Genomic DNA, 15,185 nt, shown 5'->3' on the forward strand with positions numbered 1-15,185 from the left:
TGAAGTTATAGTAAACAGCTGAGAGATGCTTTAATTTCTAGGTATAATCCTCCCTATATGATGTCAGCTTGTATTAAACTTATGAAAGTGCCAGCCGTCAAGGGATGGTCTGTCTGGTTTCATCACTATGTGATGGACATTTCAGTTCATGCATTTGGGGGAAATATTCATTAGTACTATTTGTCACGATTTAATGACCAAACCAATGTTTTGCTCATTTAAGAATGACTTCCTCTTGGTATTTGCTCTAGCCAGCACTTCAAGTATCAGGAATTTGTAGCAATTACACAATTATATTTTTTATTGTTTGAAATTAGCCATAAAAAGCCTCTAGACGGTGGGTGTGGGCTTCTTGTTTCCATAGCTGTTTCTTGTTCTCTTACACTGAAACAATATTTGCCAAAGTCTATTATGGACTGCTCATGGTTATTTCTTCTGATTTCCATTAAAATTACTGCTAGTGAGTGTACACAAGGATAAAGTCACAAGGACAAAGAACATTGTAAAATAAAGATAGTAGCACAATATTTCATGCTAAAAAGCAGATAGGTATCAACGGCAGTTGATTTTGTACAGAAATCTCTGAAAGACAAGCTGGGAGAAAGGAAGCCTGGAAGCAGGCAGATTAGGGTCAAACCACTCTAGAGGTGTGTGAAAACCAAAGGCTCCACTTAACTCTGAATTTGGTGGTGAGTTGGAGCTGAATCAGGTTTACTTTCTGGAGACATTGAATAAACAATACTTAGGTTAGGAGATACCTGGCATACTTTAAGTTGGGGATATCACAAATGAAATTAGAGAAATGATAGAACTTCCATGTTGAACAATAAGACCTCCCATAACCACTTTTCCTATATGTGGAACACTTCAGGTAGGGGTTGGGGTGACTTCTTTCTGGTGAAATACTTAGCTCCAATAAACTACAGACATACAGTGAAGGTTGGTGGATACCCAGAAGTAAGATCATTAAACTGCTTTTAGATTGAAATATACTAGCTAACATATCCTACACATGCACACAGATTCCAATTAAAATTTTGTTTTGAAATCTCTAAGTTGAATCAAAAGATATCAGATGAAAGGAAAATAAAACAAAGCATAGCAAAGTTCAACACACACACACACACACACACACACACACACACACACACACACACACACACACAAATAAAGCAAATCAGATTGGAGAAAAAGAGATGTCTGGAAAAGATGACTCAATACAATTTAATAATTAATGTGCAAAGCAAGTTTGCTAATTACCAAACCCCCACTATATGTAGAATACCAAAGATTGTGCTTATGCCAACCACCAGAAACAAGAGTCCATATGCTACTACCCACTGCATTCTGAGATACAGTTTTGTTTTATCATGTGCTAGTTACCGATTTGTCTGAATCTGGAGAGACAGAACACACTTACACACAAATTATTCTAAGTGGATTTCTTTCTTGCAAATAGGTAACAAAGGACAAAAGAAATCTCATATTCATTGTGAGTTGTCTGCTAAGACTCAAGAAAGCTGTCAAGGCAAATGAAGTCTTGACGGTATTTGCTCCATTTGCACCACAGCGAAGGGACCCCGAAAAACAGCCTGTCCCAGGTTATGTATGTCAGGAACCATATGACTCACTTGGTGAAGCACTGAAGATCATCCTGCTTCTAGGGGAGAAAGGAACAAAGTCCAAAGCCTGGGCTGTCCTGGGAAGATCATGAAGGTATGACATTCTCTGCGCAGTTTACATTTTTTCTTGAGATCGATAAGCAAGAAAGGGGGAGAACTAGGCTGGTTCAAGACCATCTAAAGAACTGTCCTGATGAGGAAAACTTTCTAAAATTAAATGTAATTATAGTATTCTACATAACTAAGCTAAAAACAGTACATTTTTCTACAATATTCACAACAACTCTCTATAGTAATTACAGTTATGCTATTCATTCTCACATTGTAGATAAGAATAGTAAGACGCAAAGATAGCAAGAAACTTCACTAAGACTACACAACTGTAAAGAGGTCAGAGCCAGAATTCATATCACAGAGCTCTGGCTCTGGAGTAGGTGGTCTCAAAGTGCTTGTCAGGAAAAATAGAAACTTGAGGAATAGGGCGTATACATTTGTATTTTGGGGCCCATTTGTAAATTGAGTAAATTTAGTTCTTTGACTTTCTGGGCACCTATTTCTTCATCTGTAAATTTGTGTTAATATTGATACTTTGAAGGCCGAATGATAGTATAAGTGTGAGCAATTTATAAACTCAAATAATATAAATACTACTTACTTTTTAAAAAGCTAATTTCATGACTACCGTTTTTCAAGACACAGGTTACCGACTAAAACATAGAATGGCAGAAGGAGCAGGAACATGTTTCTAACTTTTGACCCCTGTCATTCTACAGAGCTGAACTGAAGACACCTTTTAAATGAGGGACAATTGAATGACTGCAGAGTGTGGTGAGAGCCTTCAATAAACTCACCTATGAACAACAGAAATTGAGAATGTAGAGAGTCAATGGGGTTTTCAGGCTTAATAGGACAAATGTAATTAACTGAATATTAAGTCTTCTTTCCCACAGGACTGCAGTGGGGATTGGCCTTTGACAGAATCGCATAATTCAGTCAATAATCACATTGAAGTGGTGAGTATAATTCAAAAATGAAGGCTGCAAAGAGATGCACCAGAGGATGTACACTCCTGAATATGGTGCTCATTCTCAGCCTGGGCATTGCCTGAGTAATATTTTTTAATAATCCACTAAATTCTTAAACTTTGAAGGTCCTAGATAGCTATAAACCTCATAATGAAATACAACTCTTTCAAGGTCAGGAGGAAAGTCTGAATTCCAGAATCACCAACTGCCAGCTGTATTTTAAATCAAAGAAAAAATTAAAATAGCAAATACAGTTGAAAAAAGTGTTAGGCCTTTTAATTACTGAAAACTCAAATTTTACTTACTCAGTTAATTAGTACCTGGCACATCAAATGATATATGATGCCAGTTCTTGTACAAAACAGAACATTAAAAAATAACTTATGAGTAGGTAGGAAAAGCCTTTTAAGTAAATAAAGATCAGTGAAATTCTGCAATTGCACTAGAGTTCAAAATATGTCGAAATTTAATCTAATTTCTACTGAGAATTGTTAACATTTGAGATTCATAATCATCAATGGATATTTCTTTTGCTTTTGCAACTAACGCCTTCAATTGCCAATTAAGCAAAGAGGAGCCAGTAAAAAATTTAATATTTCCTTGTTGGCTTAACATTTGCTGTATTAGAGTTTTATAAATAAGAAAATGTATTATATATAGCTTTAAAAACTTTGCAATGTTGATTTCTTGTCATGTGTATATGGTTGATTTCTAAGGACTAAGAAAATAAAAGAAAGTCTACCAGTTGCAAAGTCAAAAACAACCTCTGTCTTTATAAGATCTTGTGTATGTTGGTCTCTCCAGCATTTTCCCCACAATGCAATTCTGGATATGAAGAAAAAAAGGGTGGAAGAACAGATGGGAAAGTAACAAAGTTATGCCAAACTAGGCATGCAGGGGGAAGCTGCAGGGAAAAAAAAATATGGAAAAACAAAACAAAACAAAATTTCAACCTACAGAAATCATGCTCCTAGGACACATGACACCTGCCTTCATGGTCAAAATGACAAAGAAAATTGAAGAGAGAACTTGCATGTTCTTGGAATTATCAAGAGCAGATTCATGCATGTTCTCACTTTCACTTTTAATTACTTCCGAGAAAAAGAAAGGACTGCCTCTAAAAAAAAAATTCATGCTGTCACAACCTCAAAAAAACTCTAAAAACAGTACATTCTTGAAGACGCAACTCAATTATTAAATGATCATGGTTTGAATGTGTGAAACTTTTTTTCTGATATTTCTTTGGGCAATGCTTTATGAATCTTTGTTTGTTATCACTTTTGGGGGAGTTAGGAAGCTCTCACCGCAAAACAATCAATTTTTATTCAATTTGAAATTCCAGGCACACACATATTGCCTTTGCTTTTCCAGCCCACTGCTGTGTGTGTGTGTGTGTGTGTGTGTGTGTGTGTGTGTGTGGCCGTGTGCGTGTGTGTGTGGCCGTGTGCGTGTGTGTGTGGCCGTGTGTAATCATGAAGGAGTCTGTTGTTTCATTCTCCCCGCCCCCCATTTTTCATCTAAGAATAGGAAAGAATTTACAGTTTACCTTATGTACCTGGCTGTGTATATAACATACCTTATGGGTTGTATTTGTCTTCTGGTGGATACCAATATCAATCAATGTCTTTGTGTGCTAAATATCCAAATGGTGTCATTCTAGTGAGAAACATTTTGAGATGTACAGAGCCTGATATGGGAGTACATTCTTTTTTCAATTATAAAGATGGGGTTACAATTCAGGGTTAGGGATACAAACGTTGATTATGCAGGTACCCTTGTTGATGAGGTATGCCCATCCCTCCCCTAGCAGTTTCCCTCAACTGCAAATCTCATCCCCCTTTCCCTGACAGTTTGATATAGGAGTACATTCTTGTGTTGTATTACGTAGGAGATTTCTCTGGCTTGCTCTCCTACAAACATTGCTTCCTAGACTTTCCTTTATTCTCATTTCTGGAGTCAGTACTGGTCTTTACAGGTTGGGACATCATCAGGATAGCTGTAGCCAGTCCATCTTCTTTATTGTTCAATTAATGAATGCTAAATACATGCACATTTCCAAGCCAACCATGAGGATACAAGCTCTTCATTAGTGTTTTGTCTTGGCCCAGCTATCTCTCTCCAATACCCTGTTTTTCTTTTCTCAAATTGACTTGGAGGGCAGATTGACAAACCTGTTACATAAAAAAAAGATTCACCCAAGAATATGATACTAGTGTCCATTCCTTTTAGGCTTTCCTAACCTTTATAAACAACTTTATTAGAGCCTTTCCTCTACTTTTTAACTTAGAAGAGATCATATTCTCTTTCCATCTCCCACCAGGAGTAAAGAAGTCACATGTAATAGTAATTTAATTACTTTTAGTTTTGTGACTTCAGATACCAAAGATAACCTAACCCTTTAAACCTCAAACTCTTTTTATAGACAGAGGTGATGACTAGAAATAGAAGAGCCAAGTTGCCCCCTAATGTTACTGCTTTCATTAAGATGATCATTATTGCTTATCTCAACTTGCAATAATCTATGAAATGATGGTTGTTTTCCATGTAATCCCTCCACAGCATGATCTCTAAATTTTTATATAAAATGATCCCAGCTTATAGTAGAATGTCTTTTTTTAAAACATTTAAAGATGTAGGATACCATTCAGGGTTAAGTACATAAGTGGTCATCATACAGGGGAAGTTTGGGCCTCTCGTTGGTCTTCACTTCGCCTGGTTTAGGATCAGGTACCTATATTAGTGTTAGGTGCCACCCTCCCTCCCCTGGCAGTGACCCACTACTGCCAATCCCTGTCTTCACATTCTAATCAACCAATAGAGGTTGTAGAACACGCTGTTAAGAGCCAAATTCCTGAATTGAAATTCTAGCTTTATCGATTATTTACTAGCTCTATTGTTTGAGGGAATTAATTAAAACTTTTAACTTCAGTCTCTCAATCTGCAAACAGATAACATAATGTCTATTTTATAGGGTAGTTAGAGATGCTAATACTAAAAGCTATGTAGAGAGAACATTTGTCAACATTTAAAAATTAGTATTTTATTGAGATTCTTTTTGAACTTAGCATCTACTCTATTATACTCAAAGATATTACAATAAGCATCCCTCTTAACATCTTAAGACAGATAATATTTTCTGCACTTTACAAGGAAAAAGTAGAAATTGGGAGAATAAGTACCCACAGGTGGTAAAGAAAACAGTCAAGACTTTAACTCAGGTTGTTTTAAATTTAAAAATAAACACACATACACATATACACAAATACAAGACAAAACACAAGACACTTGATTTTTTTTTTCATATGACCTTGCATTTCATTATTTAGCTAATTCTCCCAATACATCCTTAAGTCCAAAGCCTTTTCCAAGACAAACAAACTTTTTCCTGACCGGATCTTTCTTTCATCATTTAAAAAAACTCCACCACTTTCCAAAACAGCTGTGTGCATGCAAAGATAATTCTAGTTCTTTAATTGGGTCATGTCCTTTTCCTACTGTATATCTTTACTTGGTCCATTCTTCCAGCTGGACTTGTCCTCTTTCCTTCCCTCATTTATCTTCACCTAGAGAGCTTTTGTTTAAGATATACTTTAAGAATCATTATTTTTGAAGGCTTTCAGGATTGACTTTCTCTATTCTTTATGATTATTTTATGTTTTATTATCATTTCTATTATTATTATTATTATTTGTTTATTTATTTTTGGTGTAAATGCCAGCGTAAAAAATACTGAATTAATAACCAGGAGACCTGGGTTTTGTATTTAGTAAATAAAAATTCTGGTTTGTTGTTGATATAAAAATATGACTTTCATTTTTACTTTTGCTGTTTTCTAAGTAAAATCAATCAATTGTGCCACACACATCCTCTTTAAGATTGTACCTACTGAACATTTTTTGAAAAATATGATCAAGCTTTTCTCATTCTTTTCTAAAGAAAAGAAGTTGGCAGTTGAAGAAAAAAATGTAATTTAAATTAATGTTTTGATCCAAACTAAAAAGCTATTTTTATGACTTTTCTGTTCTCTTTTTCTCACGATTTGTCTATCATTCACCTCCTCCTACTTTTTCTCTTCCTACAACATGTTAATGAGATTTTTATTATACATTATGTACATATTTAAATATATCATAAATACATAGAAAGTACACTCACTTTATTCATATGCCTACACATTCTCTAATTGCAATAATGCAGTCCCTTGGAAAATTAAGTCCAGTTCTAATGTCATAGCTGTCAAGTTTATCTTAAAAATGATTTGGATTGGTTAAAGAGTTCATGTATTTTTGTTGTTTTCAAGTTAGAAATTGAATGATGGGCAAAATAAGTTTGTGAGCCTGTGATATCAAGGCAAAATGAACTCTGGATTTTATATTATTCTAAGTAGATAACATGCAAGCAAATATCTTTCGCCTTCATTGATTATAATTTGATTTTGCTCTAGAGAGTTAAAATTATCTCAGAAATAATATCCAACTGAAAAGCAGGAAAAATGCATCCTTCAAATTTACAATTTCTGGTAATTTTAAAAATAGAAATTTGTGTGTTATTGTGTTTTCCAAACCCTTTAAAACGAGGGAACACATTGTAAGTCACCAGAATTCTTTCCTTAATCTCTTTACTTTCAACAGCAATTCCTGGACTAATTAAAACACTAGACCTCCACTTATAAAGGTTAATAAAATCTGAAGAACATCCAACAGGAAAGTAAAAGAGTGAAAGAGCTCTGCTCCAGAATTTAAGAGAATTAAAAACCACAACCACACTCACACAATAAAAAAAAGGTATGATTTTGAGGATTCAAGGTATATAACCATGAGAAAATATAATAAGAGAAAGATCTAGTATGGAAATAAGATATTTAAGAAGGTTGTTGGACAGAATATCTTGGAAGTTAAATATGTTTGGCTACAATAAACAAAGAAACCAAAAAACTACCTGGGCATGGTGGCCCATGTCTGTAGTTCCAGCTACTTGAAAGGTTGAGGCAGAAGGATTGCCAGAGCTCAGCAGGTCGAGGTTGCGGTGGCTGTGTGCGTGCCACTGCACTCTAGTCTGGGCAACAGAGTGAGAGTCCGACTCAAAAAAAAAAGAAAAAGAAAAATGTTTGACTTTGAAATAAGTTAGACCTAAGCTTAATGCTTGGCACTTACTGAAGTTATGAGTGTGAGCAAATTTTGCAATTTTGTGTGATTCCTTTACCAATATGTGAAGTTAAGATAACACAGAACTCATACATTTCTTATAATAATCCATATAATAAGTATATAAAGAACATAGACTATTATATGATGCATAATAATTGTTCCACATGCACTTGTTACTATTGGGCAGAACATGCCAGACAGTAGTACTAGAAGATCTCTACTTTTCTAGGATAATTGGAATATTACACAGTCATAAAAAGGGACAAAATTATGAACTTTGCAGCTACTTGTGTGGAACTAGAGTCCATAATACTGAGTAATCTATCACAGAAACAAAGAACTGAGTATCACATGTTCTCACTCCTAAGTAGACCTTGAACAATTATCATAACTCTTTAAGAAAAGGATTGACAATAGTGGGAAACTGCTGGGGAGAGTGGGATTGGAAGTAGTGGGAAACTCCCAGGGAAAGGGGGCACACCTCATCAACAAGGGTACCTGCATAATGAACATTTGTATACCTAACCCTGAATTGTACCCTTCATCTTTAAAATTAAAAATAAAAAAAAAACTAGGAAAATGATCCTGAAAATAAAAACCTGCAGAGAAAGTGCTCATCAACAAATATATCACTCTTTAAACAAATCAATTAGAAACTGAATATATAAATTACTATGTGCAAGGAATCCACATATCACATGCACATACATTTATGCATTTAAATAAGGGTATTTTTAAAGTAAATGGAAAGCTGAATATTACAAGAAAACTATGTATGGGTTTCAAAACAATGTTTGCACCAAAAGTTGCACTAACTTGTTATAACATGTCTGAACAAGATCTAGTTTGACACACTAAGAAGAAGGCATCAATTTAAAAAAAATCCCCTACCAGAGCAGCATGAATTGTGTTAAAATTGAAGAAATAAGAAACATACAACTTATGGTAAAGCTTGGGTGGAAATATGAAATTATTGGTTCTTTATAAAAACTTGATAGAGACAATATTCCTATGAAATCATCAGTTTACAAAGGAATAATTTGTTTTAAGAAGGGACAGGGCAATTTTAAAGATGATTTTCACAGCAGTAGACCATCTATTTCCATTTGCAAGGCAAAATTTTCATGTTTATGAATTATGATTGAGAACATGTGATACTCAGTTCTTTGTTTCTGTGATAGAGTACTCAGTATTATGGACTCTAATTCCATCCAAGTAGCTACAAAGTTCATAATTTTGTCCCTTTTTATGGCTGCGTAATATTCTAATTATCCTAGAAAAGTAGAGACCCTCTAGAACCACTAATGTCTGGCATGTTCTGTCCAAAAGTAACAAGTGTATGTGGAACAATTATTATGCATCAGATCATAGTCTATGCTCTTTATATACTTATTATCTGGATTATCAGCAGGAGAAATCATTAGCAACAGCATAGATATATTTGTTCAGCTTACACAATTCTTACTGAAAAATTAAAATTGAACAAACTTTCCACTCTATGGGAACCAAAACCATTGTGCCTAGATCAACTGTAGGCAAGATCTTTCAATGGAAATTTTAAACAGATAAAATCAAAATCCTGAAGTATTTCTTCAAATAATCACAACAGCAGATGAAACATAACTTTACCAATACAATTCTGAAGACAAATTACAATCAAAGCAATGGTTATCAAAAGATGGAAGTGGTCCGGTCAAAGCACAATAGAATTGGTCAAGAGCAAAAGTCATAGTAACAGTTTTTGGAGTGCTCAAGACATTTTGCTTGACATTCTGGATGAACAAAAAATGATAACATGTGCTTATTTTGAAAGTGTTCTGAGAAAGTTAGTCAAAGCTTTAGCAAAAAAATGCCCTTCTCCACCGTGGCAATGCTTCTACTCATTTCTCTAATCAAACTAGGGCAATTTTGCAAGAGTTTTGATGGGAAATAATTAGGCATCCACCTTACAATCTTGATTTGGCTCATTCTAGTTTCTTTTTGTCCCTAATTCTTATTTAAAAATCTTTAAAGGGCAACTATTTTTTTCTCAGTTGATGTAATATAAAAAAGGACTACATTGTTAAGGATAAATTCCCAAGACCCTCAGTTTTTTAGGGATTGACTAAATGGTTGGTATCATTGCTTTAAACAGTGTCTTGACCTTGGTAGAGCTTGTTTTGAGAAATAATGCTTATTTATTTTTGTCACCCAGCCTGGAGTGCAGTGGCATGCTCATGGCCACCACAGTTTTGTCCTGCTGGGCTCAAGCATGCCCTCCACTTCTGCCTTCCAATTTGTTGTGACTACAGGCATGCGCCACCACACCAGGCTAATTTTTTGGTTTATTGTATAGATGAGGTCTCACCAAGTTGCTCAGGCTGATCTTGAACCTATGAACTGAGGCAATCTTCTCACCTCGGCCTCCCAAAGTGCTGGGATTATAGGCATGAGCCACCACACTTGGCCAATGTTTATATTTTTTATTTCTATTTTTTAATTCTATTTTCCACAAACTTATTGAAGTTTTCTTGTATGTTTGTGTGTGTACATGTGTCTGTGTATTCTTAATATTATGAAATCACAACTTTAAAAATAGAATATAAATATATAATATTGAAAGAAAATTTACATAGTTCAAATTTTTTAAAAATCTGATTATTGTAGACTGAGGCAAAACATTTTTGAACATAATAAATACCAGGTGTGGGTGAGGAATAGAGGGAGAGTAATACAACTTACAAAATTAAAAATAAATACATGATTTTTCTGATGGTTCTTAAATTGATGCACTTCACCATATATGCACTTATATTCACAAACAAATATATGTATATATGTATGTATGTGTATGGATAGATATGTATAGAGTTAAAATTCATGGAAAACCTTAAACAAGCTATGTAATTTTCAATCAGCACAACAATGCTAGATAACCTTTAGACTTTAAAAGTTACCACTGAAACTTGACTCAAGTAGCTAAAAGTAAAGATATGGGCTTTTCTAATTCATAAACTACAGCACAAACAAATAAAAACAAAGTATATATGGTGCTAATTCTATACATTTTAAAAAGGAAAATTGTTAAAATATTCAATACTTTGCTTTAAATAAATAAAAAATACAGAGTGATTAGATTAACCTAAAAAACACAGAAGACTTCAAAAACATGAACTCTGAAGTTAAAGCAATTATAATAGATTAATTTATAGAATATCATATAAGTCAATTTGAAAGATGAGTGATATATGTGTTTTGTAAGGTAGTATTTGTTTCAAAATTCAGTTTCCAAAATTGATATATTTGTCAAAATTAAGCAGTCTATTGCTGCTTGTTGCATGAGATCTCTCAACTTTCAACGTATGCTTATTTTTTCAATAATTTAATTTTATGTAGCTAAACAAAATAAGAAAAATTGTCAGTATTTTTTTTTTTTTTTGAGTTGGAGTCTCTCTCTGTCACCCAGACTGGAGTGCAGTGGCTGCTCCCGGCCACCGCAGCCTCGACCTGCTGGGCTCCGGCAATCCTTCCACCTCAGCCTTCTGAGTAGCTGGAATTACAGGCATGCGCTACCATGCCTAGCTGATTTTTTGATTGATTGTAGAGATGAGGTCTCTTTGCCCAGGTGGGTCTCGAACCCGTAGGCTCAGGCAATCCACTCAACTCAGCCTCCCAAAGGTGCAGGATTACAGGCTGAGCCACCAAGCCCGGCTTGTCAGTATTTTTTAATACTTTCATAACACCACTATTGATCATTGATAAGACACAGTAAACAAAAATCAAGGGAATATTATTGCATTTTTGTTCTAAAATGTGATATAAATTCCAGCATATACTGTAAAACAAAAATTAAAATTATACAAAAAAGAATATACCATACTGATAAATTGGCGTGTATTCAAGCAAGTTCATATGATGAATAATATATTTCAATATAATCATCACTCAGGGGAGGAAAATATCAACGATATATCAAAAACACTTTGGTAAACTAAAGGTCTGTTTTTTATTTTTAGCAAGTTAACCACAAATAAACCATATAAAACATATAAAAATATGATCTGTAACAATAAAAATATGCCTCATATTTCTACTACACTGTATACTAAAATTGCTGTTCAGTTAAATATAAAATTAAATATGAAAAAGTTAAAGAAGATAAAGCAAAAATTTCAGCTTTGTTTCATGTGTTATATTTTTGTTGTTGACCTTTACAGCAAAAGTGCTAAAAATGGTCATCTGCACTTGGTGTCAACTCTTCTATTATGCTTTTTTAATTCTATTTCAGTAAGGATATTATTCCAACTAGTAGCTAGAAATTACTTTCTTCAAGCTCATCAGTAAACATCCAGTTTCTAAGTGTAGTTAGCAATTACAAATTCTTTCTTAGCTATAAACAGGTGACATTCTTTCCTGAACTTACCATATCACTTGGCTTCTCAAATGTCATTCACTTTTGGTTGTTGTCCGATATTTCTGGCTGTTCCTTCTCAGTTGTATTGACCACTTTCTCATCTCTTCTAAATCTCTTAACATTGCAGTACTCTGGATTCAGTTCTTGCACTCAGCTCCTCTCTGCCATCACTCCCATGATAAAATTCTCCAGTGGTATGCCATTAATAAAGCTATATTCCCACAAATCCAAAATTTATATCTTCAGCTTAGAATGTTTTCTCATTTTCAGATGCTTTAATTTTACTGCCTGCTTGACACTTACTTGTCTTCTTCACATGGATATTTGGTAGGTACGTAAAAATTTGCATGTTCAAAATTATAATCTGAATTTCCCCCCGTTTTCCTCAAAGGACGTCGTTCTATCTAAGTTGATAGCAACTCCATTACTACTAGGTGCGTAGGCCAAACCCTTTGAAGTCGTCCTTGACTCCATAATCAAGTCAACAGGACAACGTCTTGATCATTTTAACACTTTAATATATCCAGAAGTTAGCCATTGATCCGAACCTCCATTATAATTATTTCATCTGAGCCACCATTAATTTTCATTTGGATTAGTGTAATAACCTTCTAACTAACCTCATTGTGCTATCAAACCCCACTCTCTATATACTTTGTTCTCAAAGCAACAGCTAGAACTTTCATAACTGAAAGTCAAATCATAACCCTTCTTTGTTCAAACATCTGCATTGGTTTTCCACTGAAAGTCAACATCTTACAAAGGCCTAAAAAGCCCTATATGATACAGTCGTTCTTTTTCTTTTCTGTTCTTGTTCCCTGCCATTGTCTCCTTCACTCACTCTATTCCAGGCATATTGACCCCTTGGCCGTCAAGGAAAAACAGGCATATTTCAACATGTTTCCTTCTGCATTACCCTCTCTAATTATTTCAATCTCCTCACATTTGTACTCATATGATATCTCTTCTTACTTTCTTCCTTCTTTCCTCTCTTCCTTTCTTTTTTCCCCTCTCTTAGGAGACAGTATCTTATTCTGTCACCCAGGGTGGAATGAAGTAATTCAACTGTAGTTCACTGCAGCCTCAAACTCCTGGGCTCAGGAATCCTCCTGTCTTAGCCTCTCCAGTAGCTAAGACAACAAGCCGCAGCACTATGCTCAACGAACTTTTTTATTTTTTGTTTTTTGTAGAGAGTCTCACTGTGTTGCCCAGGTGAATCTCCAACTTCCAACTTCCACCAATCCTCTGCCTCGGCTTCCTAAGTACTGGGATTGGAGGTGTGAGCCACTGCACCCAGCCAGTAGTTTTTGAGAATATATTTTCTTTTATTTTTTAAAAAATTATTTATTTACTTTAAAATATGAGTCATAATTCAGGATTAGGCATACAAACAGTCATTATACAGGTAAAGTTTGGTCCTAACTTTGGTCCCTACGTTCAATGCAGTTTTGAGAACAACTGTATCACATACGGCATTTTAGGCCTTTGTAAGCTGTTGACTTTCAGTAGAAAAGCAATGTAGAGTTTTAGTTTGAGATCAGGTACCCTTATTGATGAAGTATGCAACCCTGTCCCTTCCCTGTCAGTCTCCTGGTACTGCTGATCCCTTTCTTATAGTATTATGATAATTGTTCAGAGTCTGTTTATGAGTGACTCTCTTTTTTTATTTGTTCCTGTGATAGACCACTGAAGATAATCCTCTAAATCCATCCAAGTTTCTGGACGTTCTCAATTTTGTCCTTTATGGCTGTGTAATTTTCCATCACACATATATACCATATTTTAAATCCAGTCTACTTTCAATGGACAGCACAGTTGGTTCCATGTTTTTGCTATTGTGAATAGTGCCACAATATGATATTATACACATTTTCAACTTATTCTCTTATATTTCAAATTAACCCTTAATTGCCAGTTTGGGAATATAGAGTGATCTCTTCACACGTTTTTCTTCTGTTGGCTGACACATATCAGCCTTGGTCAGGAGAGGACACTAGAGAGATATTGCTAGAGAAAGGGGATTTTCTTCCTGCCTCCAGTGTGCTGTATCGGCAGGATCCTTCAGAGAAAGGTATTTTTTAAAGTGTCTGCCTTCTGTAGTATACATAGTTTCTCTTGCACTTGAATCCCACAGCATAATAATTTTCTCCAGCACTGGGATCCTAAAGAGCATTATGGTCATCTTAGCAGTAGAAAGAATCTTCTGACATCACTCTTGGGAAATTCTGTTTGTGAACATATTTTCCCAGCATCTCTAAAGGGTGGATTCTGGCAAGTTCCACCATCACAGCACCTAAATGACTCATCTGCTATTCAGTGCACCACAGATGGGAAATAAAAAATATTATCTGGTTTGTTGTTATTAAAGTTTTTTTTTAATTGTAATTGTTAGGATGTTTTCAATAAGAATCGATTTTGTGATATAAAAAAGTATTATGGAAGGTCAATTTATTGTTCTTTTAAGAATGTTCTCACTCATAAGTGGACCTTGAACAATTATAATACTATAATAAGAAAGGGATTGGTAGTAGTGGAAAACTTTCAGGGGAAGAGGGGTGGGATTGGCAGTTGAGGGAAACTGCTGGGGGGGAGGGGCACACCTCATCAACAAGGGTACCTGTATAATCAAACTGTATACCTAATCCTGAATGTACCCCACATCTTCATAATAAAAAAATTAAAAGTAAAATAAAAACTAAGTGTCATGAACATATTTTTGAATGTACTTTTTCATGTACTTTAAAAAATTACATGTTTGAATCAAACATTTGCAACACTTTTGTTAATCTTTCAGTGACTGCCCTATAGTCAGCCATGACATGTGTACTGAACAACTTGTGAAAATTCGAAATTTGTAATACAACCATAGCTCTGAAGATTCTATTGTTTTTCATGGTTTATTATTTTGTTCACCAGTTTGATTACTGATTAGTTGACATGGCAAATACAGGTTTAAGAAGAAAAGTCTTGTTTTTCTATAATTTAATTAGAAAATTAT

Source organism: Carlito syrichta, unplaced genomic scaffold (genome assembly GCF_000164805.1).
Source record: "Carlito syrichta isolate Samal-C Ts95f unplaced genomic scaffold, Tarsius_syrichta-2.0.1 Scaffold316276, whole genome shotgun sequence".
Classification (NCBI taxonomy): domain Eukaryota; kingdom Metazoa; phylum Chordata; class Mammalia; order Primates; family Tarsiidae; genus Carlito; species Carlito syrichta.